Raw genomic sequence first — 7500 nt, 5'->3', positions numbered from 1 at the left:
GTGTGTGTGTGTGTGTGTGTGTGTGTATGTGTATGTGTGTGCGTTTGTGTGTGTGCGTGCGCGCCTTAACACGTGTAGGACGTACCGTACATGCACATTACCGTCGAGGCGGAAACACGCTCATTGCACCCATGACTGCGTAAGCATCTTGTGTATTCGGCTTCAACACGCACGCATGCACACGCACACGTCTACACACACACACACACGCGCGACTTTATGGCGCAGTGGTAGCGTTCGTGGCCGCCACTACGGCGGTCCGGGTTCGAATCCCTCCCAGGGCTGAAATAAATTCAGTATCGCTGTGCTGCAAGTCGTTACTCCAACTCTCGTGGGCGGGGAGTTGGGTGTGTGTGCGTGTAAGGTCACAGCATTACCCATAGATCGGTTACATACGAATCCTTAGTTCTCTTCCGGGGTGGGGTGGGGGTGGGGGGTAGCTGACGATCACGAGTCCAACACGTGATCCAAGACAATGGTGAATCATACATACACACAAACAAGCCCAAAAAGAGGAAATAGTGTAATAAAAATTAATTAATTTAAAGCTGCGACAGGTGGAGAGGGACAATGGGCCTGTACCTTACGAGTGTGGATTTTTCCCTGCGAATTACAATTGAGTAAACACAATCAGACAAATACGCACACGCACACCGCTCGATACACCTATGTACATATTTGCACGTCTGTGGTTACACTTGCAGTCACGTAGACACACACACACACACACACACACACACACACACACACACACACACACACACACACACACACAGCAGGTGATTCTGATAATGTAATCCAACCCCTTTAGGTGCAGTGGAGTTTTTTACATCGACAAAAAAAATGTCTTGTTCATTTTATGTAATGTCAACTTGGTGAAGATCATCTCGATTTTGTTTGGGTGATGTAATGAAACAGATTTTATTCTGGTTGACGTAATTAGACTGTACCTAAGAGACCGTCGACATAAAACAGAGGTTAGCTATCTCGAGAGTACGTCATAAAAATAAACCTTTAAAATGAAAAAAAATGTCGGTTTTTGCAAAGAGAACCCACCAATCTAAGGAGCCGTATCAACGCACAAAGCGCTTCGAGACTTTGGCTAGCCACTGCACAGCATTCATCAACTTCATTCACGCTCATACTTTGCCTCCTTCCCAATACTGTGGGGTCGTTGACGCATGCGCTGTTGTCGTCTTCGGTGAGCCATTCATCGACACCCGCACACACTTGGCGACGAATATCAATATGCCGGCAACAGACCCAACAAGTCCCGTCGACCCACGTGCTTAGCTGACGTGGCCAGCCAGCCTAGTCAGCGCCTCGCCCGCCGTCCCAGTGGTCTGCTACGTGCAAACAATAGGATGTTGCATAAGAACAATGCAGTGCATGAACAAACGAGTCTTTGATTAAGCTAGGTGAGAAAAAAAGTATAGATAACTAAAGTGAATGAATATGTATATACATATACATGTACATATATATGCATATATGGTGTTTAACTCGTCAATATATATGCATATATATACATAGAAAGACATATACATATACAGTATATGTAAACATACACTGTCCATACATATACATACAGTATATGTAAACAAAAATGCATTGATACACTAAAAGAAATATAACAGTAAGTAATCATAAATTTGTGAATGAATAAACAATGACTGGAGCCCGACACAGTCTGGCCAACGAAACGAAAACGAACCAACTACGAGGTGAGAGTAGTCTGCGGAACATTTGTAATTCACAAATGACACTACGAGTACGCTCTGACCCATTTCACGCCTCTGACATGACCACATCGGATTCTTGTTCAGTATCCACTCCAAAACAATATGCTTTCAACTTTAAATAGCTTCATCAATCCCTTCAATACTCGTTGGCACTGTTCCAGATATTCTGGATGTTGCAAGACCCATCCATACCTATACCGCCCACCCACACCTCCCACACCTCCCTCACCCCCTCCCTCCCTCCCTTCCCCGTCCCAAACGAGGTCATGACCTTCACATTATGTTACTCTGTTGGGTTCTCTACTCAAAGGAAAAAAAAAACATTTACACACTACTGAATGATTGAACCCTTTATTCAAAGGAAAAACAAAAGTTCCACCAACATCAAAGACCACAAACTCTGTGAAAGAAGAATCCAGTTAGTAGCGCTTCCCGAACATGCACCCCTCGACACACTTCATGGCGCTGTGGTTAGAGTTCTCGCCTGCCACTACGGCGGTCCGAGTTCGACTCCCGCCCAGGGCTGAAGTAATTTCAGTATCGCTGCGCTGCGGGGTGTTACTCCAACTCTCGTGGGCGGGGAGTTGTGTGCGTGTAAGGTCATAGTATTACCCATAGATCGGTCATACGAGATCTGAGCTCTCTTCCGGGAGGATAATAACTGTCGATCACAAGTCCAATACGTGATCCAAGACCTGCTGTCGCTGTAGAATTAGACTCAGGTCGTGAGAAAATCGCCCTCCACAGCAAAAGAGGTCATGAAGTGGTTCACAGGGAGGCATGAGCAGCCAGCAACCCACAATAAGGCAAGGGAGAACCATTCTTATCTGTTATTTTGGGAGAATGAACCCCTTTCGACCTGCTGATCCCTCAAAAAACTTACGTGGCTGTATCGAACACGGACTCATGTGAGAACGTACAGGCAGGTGTGTGATATGGGAGAGTTAAACCTGCTTGGTTTGTCTGTGTGTGTGTGTGTGTGTGTGTGTGTGTGTGTGTGTGTGTGTGTGTGTGTGTGTGTGTGTGTGTGTGTGTGTGTGTGTGTGTGTGTGTGTGTGTGTGATTCACCATGGTCTTGGATCACGTGTTGAACTCGTGATCGACAGTTATTAACCTCCCGGATGAGAGCTCAGAGCTCGTATGACCGATCTATGGATAATACTGTGACTTTACACGCACACACACACCCAACTCCCCTCCCACGAGAGTTGGAGTAACACCCCGCAGCGCAGCGATACTGAAATTATTTCAGCCCTGGCAGGAGTCGAACCCGGACCGCCGGAGTGGCAGGCGAGAACTCTAACCACAGCGCCACGAGGTGTGTGTGTGTGTGTGTGTGTGTGTGTGTGTGTGTGTGTGTGTGTGTGTGTGTGTGTGTGTGTGTGTGTGTGTGTGTGTGTGTGTGTGCGCGCGCGCGCGCGGTAAATGTAATTACATAATGTATACCGGGTACTTGAAAGAAGCTACGCTCGTGGGAACCCGTCTATTTTTCTCCATCAATTATACCCACCTTTAAATCTGTTTACTGATTTAGCCTCAGTTATATCATTCTAGGATATTCCAAAAGTTGGCTTTGGTTAGGCGATGCGGTGGAAACACTTGCAAAGCACTGAATAGCAGCCATGCATGTAATCCACTTTACTAAGTATGTAGCACTTCCATGCAACTACAAATTGTACAATGCTCCTCCTTATCAAGTGATAAGCGTTATTTCTACTTTGTAAACACAGTATCTGAGGCACCGTGTTAAGTTTCAGTGCTTTGCCTACTTTGCTATGTCTTGGCACATTATTATAGTCTCTCTTTTTGAGTGATTATTTGAGTATTTGGTTTCACAGATATACATATGCAGAGTACTTGAGTTATAAGAAGCGTAAGTAACACTTATATTTCATATTGATAATATATTACATCTCCCCCACCCTCTCTCTCTCTCTCTCTCTCTCTCTCTCTCTCTCTCTCTCTCTCTCTCTCTCTCTGTGTGTGTGTGTGTGTGTGTGTGTGTGTGTGTGTGTGTGTGTGTGTGTGTGTGTGTGTGTGTGTGTGTATGTGTGTGTGTGTGATTCATTATTTTTAACCCTTTCCTTACCAGGTGGCATCCATTTTCAGACCATGGCTACCGTCAGGCGATTTTATTCATCTCCGTGAATACGAGTTACAAACTACCTCGGTTCTGGGATCCACAAGCATCCCCCCACCATTCATTTCCGTGGCACCCCCTTGTTAGCGCAATGGTTTAGGCCACCTCTAACCCCTTCCATATCGGGTTCCACTTTTCCTTTGTGTTGGTTCATGCCAGGGTGACTGATCTTGGGCTACGAAAGTCAGTAATATAATGACCCCTTGTGCATCACCCCAAGCCTTGCTATACCTTCTATAAAGGTCAAAAGAACTAAGACGTCGCTGCCCATGCAGATGCGGTCTTACCAAGTTCTTACACAGAAACACAAAAGGAGGACGAAATTACTTGAAGGGAAGGAGAAAAAACTAATGGATCTCGCTTTGCCCTCGCCTCACCCCCCCCTCACCTCCCCCGCCCCCACCCCCGCCCACCCGGGAGACCTTCTTGGGCCCACGAGTACAAAGAGGCTCGGGTGAAGGTGGTGCTGTGAGGTGTGATGGCACGATTGAAGATGGGAGGATGGGTGGGGAAAGAGTGACAGAATGAAAGTCTGACATACAAAGATACATGTGAGATTTCGTCAAATATAACAAGTGCGTGTATTTTTGTGGACAATATCACAGTGTAATAGAATCGTAGAAGTAGTAAAGGAGATATCTAACAAGAGCAGTAAAAAGGAAGTATAGTTAAAGGTGACCAACACTCACATTTGAGCAGAGATCAGACTTAAACCATAAAAATGCCCAGTGACTTGGTTCGTAGAAATCTTACTTAAGACCTTATAATGTCGACCTACAGTCAATAAATCCATATAGGGGGAAGGCAGAGCGAGAAAGAAAAAGAGAGAGAGAGAGAGAGAGAGAGAGAGAGAGAGAGAGAGAGAGAGAGAGAGAGAGAGAGAGAGAGAGAGAGAGAGAGATAGAGAGAGAGAGAGAGGGTGGCATGACATTAAAGTCTCTCTTCTGCATGTCATCACTATTTTCACTCCTAATGTTAACGACTAATTTGTTCTTGTGCTGCCCCCAAGCGATTTAATTCATCCAAGGGAACATCCCTCCCCCCCCCCTCCATCGCACAACGACAACGAAAGTAGGTTAACATCTTCGCTGCGGGTGTGGGGGTGGGGAGTTTTTTTTTTTTTTTTTTTTCGTCACCGTGGCGAGGAGTTTAAAAAGAGATGGTCTCACGAAGAAGAGTCAATGTGAATCTTCTCCCGTCTCACCATCCACAGTTTCTCACGAGATGAAATGTTATGCGTACTTTAAGAGTAAAAGCAACGCGAGACGGGAGCTGGACGTGTCCTGACGCGGGTCCAACGGCTTGGCGGCGTTTATACGTCGAGGTAATCTCTCTCTTATGGGTTACTGTTCTCGCTATGCCCGTACGATCATTTTCTCTCCAAAGACGTTGGTTTTGTGTCTATTTTCTGTCTATTTTTTTCGGTTTTCTGTCTATTTCTCTGTCTGCCGCCAGGCCATTTTATTCAATTAATGTTATTCAATTAATGTCTTCAATTAATGTCAATTCAATAAACTGATTCATGTCCATCTCAATCCGTACATCGATAGAAATCATTGTTGTCTATTTTTCTCTGCCTCCCCTTAAGCGATCTAATTCAGCCACACGACCTACCTCAACCCGTTTCAGGGTTCACCAATTAATTCGAATTAATAAACAGGGCACGGTGATTGATTAGTTACACACACACTGTTAGAACGCAAATCTAACAAAACGATCTTCAGTTTGCATTGGGTAATACTTAGATGCGTGGTGTGTCACTATGTCTAAAACACATTTTGGAGCGCGCAAAGATACACTATTCGGAAATTCAAACGAATTTACCACACTAGATTTACGAAGACTGGATTCGTCATAACACTTACATATCTTCTTCCTAAATTAAGACTTTTTTTCAAGCACATCTTTTAAGTCCCGGTGCCTATTGAAATACTCTGACCTGGAAATCATGGCACTTTTTAATGTTGTCCTGTGTTTAGACTTCTCTCGGAACAAATTGGTTCATTTTGCAAATTCACCTTTCTCTGTTGAACATTCAATATATTTGGAATGTTCACACACCGACTGTGTTCAAACAAAGGGAATTACTATGTATCAAATAAATTAATTCATAATATGCTCGTTTTAAGAGGATAACTAATTACGAAAATACTGTAATCGTTCTGAGCGTAACCTAGGGCCTTTACAAACTCACCAGTACAATCATTCGTGAGTGTGATTGTACTGTGTAATTGTTACCTGCCATGGACGAACGCTTTTCCCATCGCCATTTACAACAATCGGCCTCTGCAACTTCCTGGTAGTGCAACAAACTAACCTCCTTTGTGTTATTATCTAAAACCTTTCGGAAACCCGCTAGGCGACAGTAACAAAGACCTTCATAGTATTTTGAAAAGATACACTAAACGGCTGAACGTCATGTTACTGATAGAGGTGTCTACACAAAGAAGATTAATTCAGGCGACGTGTATCACCTGTCAGAGCACAGAATTAATGTGAAACATATATGTTGTACATGCACAAACGTACATGGGTGTACACACACACACACACAAACACACACACCACGAGCGTAGCTCACCTCCCCGTAAAATACAACTAGGTAAGTACACACACACACACACAGACGGCTCGACGACGCAGTGGTGGCGTTCACAACCGCTACTCCAGCAGCCCGCGTTCGAATCCCTCCCAGGGCTAAAATAATTTTAATATCGCTGCGCTGCGAGCCGTTACTCCAACTTTCGTGGGCGGGGAGTTGTGTGTGTGTGTGTGTGTGTGTGTGTGTGTGTGTGTGTGTGTGTGTGTGTGTGTGTGTGTGTGTGTGTGTGTGTGTGTGTGTGTGTGTGTGTAAGGTCACAGTATTACCCATAGATCGGTCATATACGAGCTCTGAGCTCTCATCCGGAAAGACAAGAACTGTCGATCACGATTCCAACGCGTGATCAAAGACCATGGAGAAACACACACACACACACACACACACACACACACACACACACACACACGCACGCACACACACACGGCTTGCTGGAGTAGTGGTTATTGTTCATGACTCGCGACGACACAGACCCGAGATGAGCCCACAGGGTTTGAAATATTCACAAACACAGCAAGCCGTCTCTGTCCCACTTGAGAGAGGGAATGGGATGAGTTCTCATCCGGTAAGGTAATAGCTGTCAATTACGAGCCCAGCACGTGATCTAAGACTAGAGTGAATACCACGGGCACATTACTCGTATGTGTGTGTGTGTGTGTGTGTGTGAGAGAGAGAGAGAGAGAGAGAGAGAGAGAGAGAGAGAGAGAGAGAGAGAGAGAGAGAGAGAGAGAGAGAGAGAGAGAGAGAGAGAGAGAGAGAGAGAGCATGGCGTGGTGGGGGATGGAGGGTGGGTGGAAGGTGGGACCAAGTGGGCTGTTCGTTCTTTACGAGCATCCACCAATTCGTCCACCCCCCACCCCCACATCAAACGAACGCATTTGCAAATACAGGTCAATGCATAACATTTATATACTGTAATACCACATTCCCTCTCACGCAATCACACGCACAACATATATGAAGGAACGCGCGCAAACGTACACACACTTTTTCACCCGAACACACCCTACCATGCGAGT

At 45.3% G+C, this 7500-nt stretch overlaps 1 protein-coding gene across 2 annotated transcripts in view; it reads right to left on the bottom strand.

Moving 5' to 3' along the window:
• LOC143021831 (zinc finger MYND domain-containing protein 19-like) overlaps positions 1-7500 on the bottom strand; it is a 188873-nt gene that overhangs the window by 49905 nt on the left and 131468 nt on the right. The window lies entirely within an intron of this gene.

This window comes from Oratosquilla oratoria, chromosome 43 (genome assembly GCF_046742065.1).
Source record: "Oratosquilla oratoria isolate Oo_2021 chromosome 43, ASM4674206v1, whole genome shotgun sequence".
In the NCBI taxonomy this organism is placed as follows: Eukaryota; Metazoa; Arthropoda; class Malacostraca; order Stomatopoda; family Squillidae; genus Oratosquilla; species Oratosquilla oratoria.
Note: the sequence above shows the minus strand (reverse complement) of the source record. Positions and strands in the feature narration are given on the sequence as shown.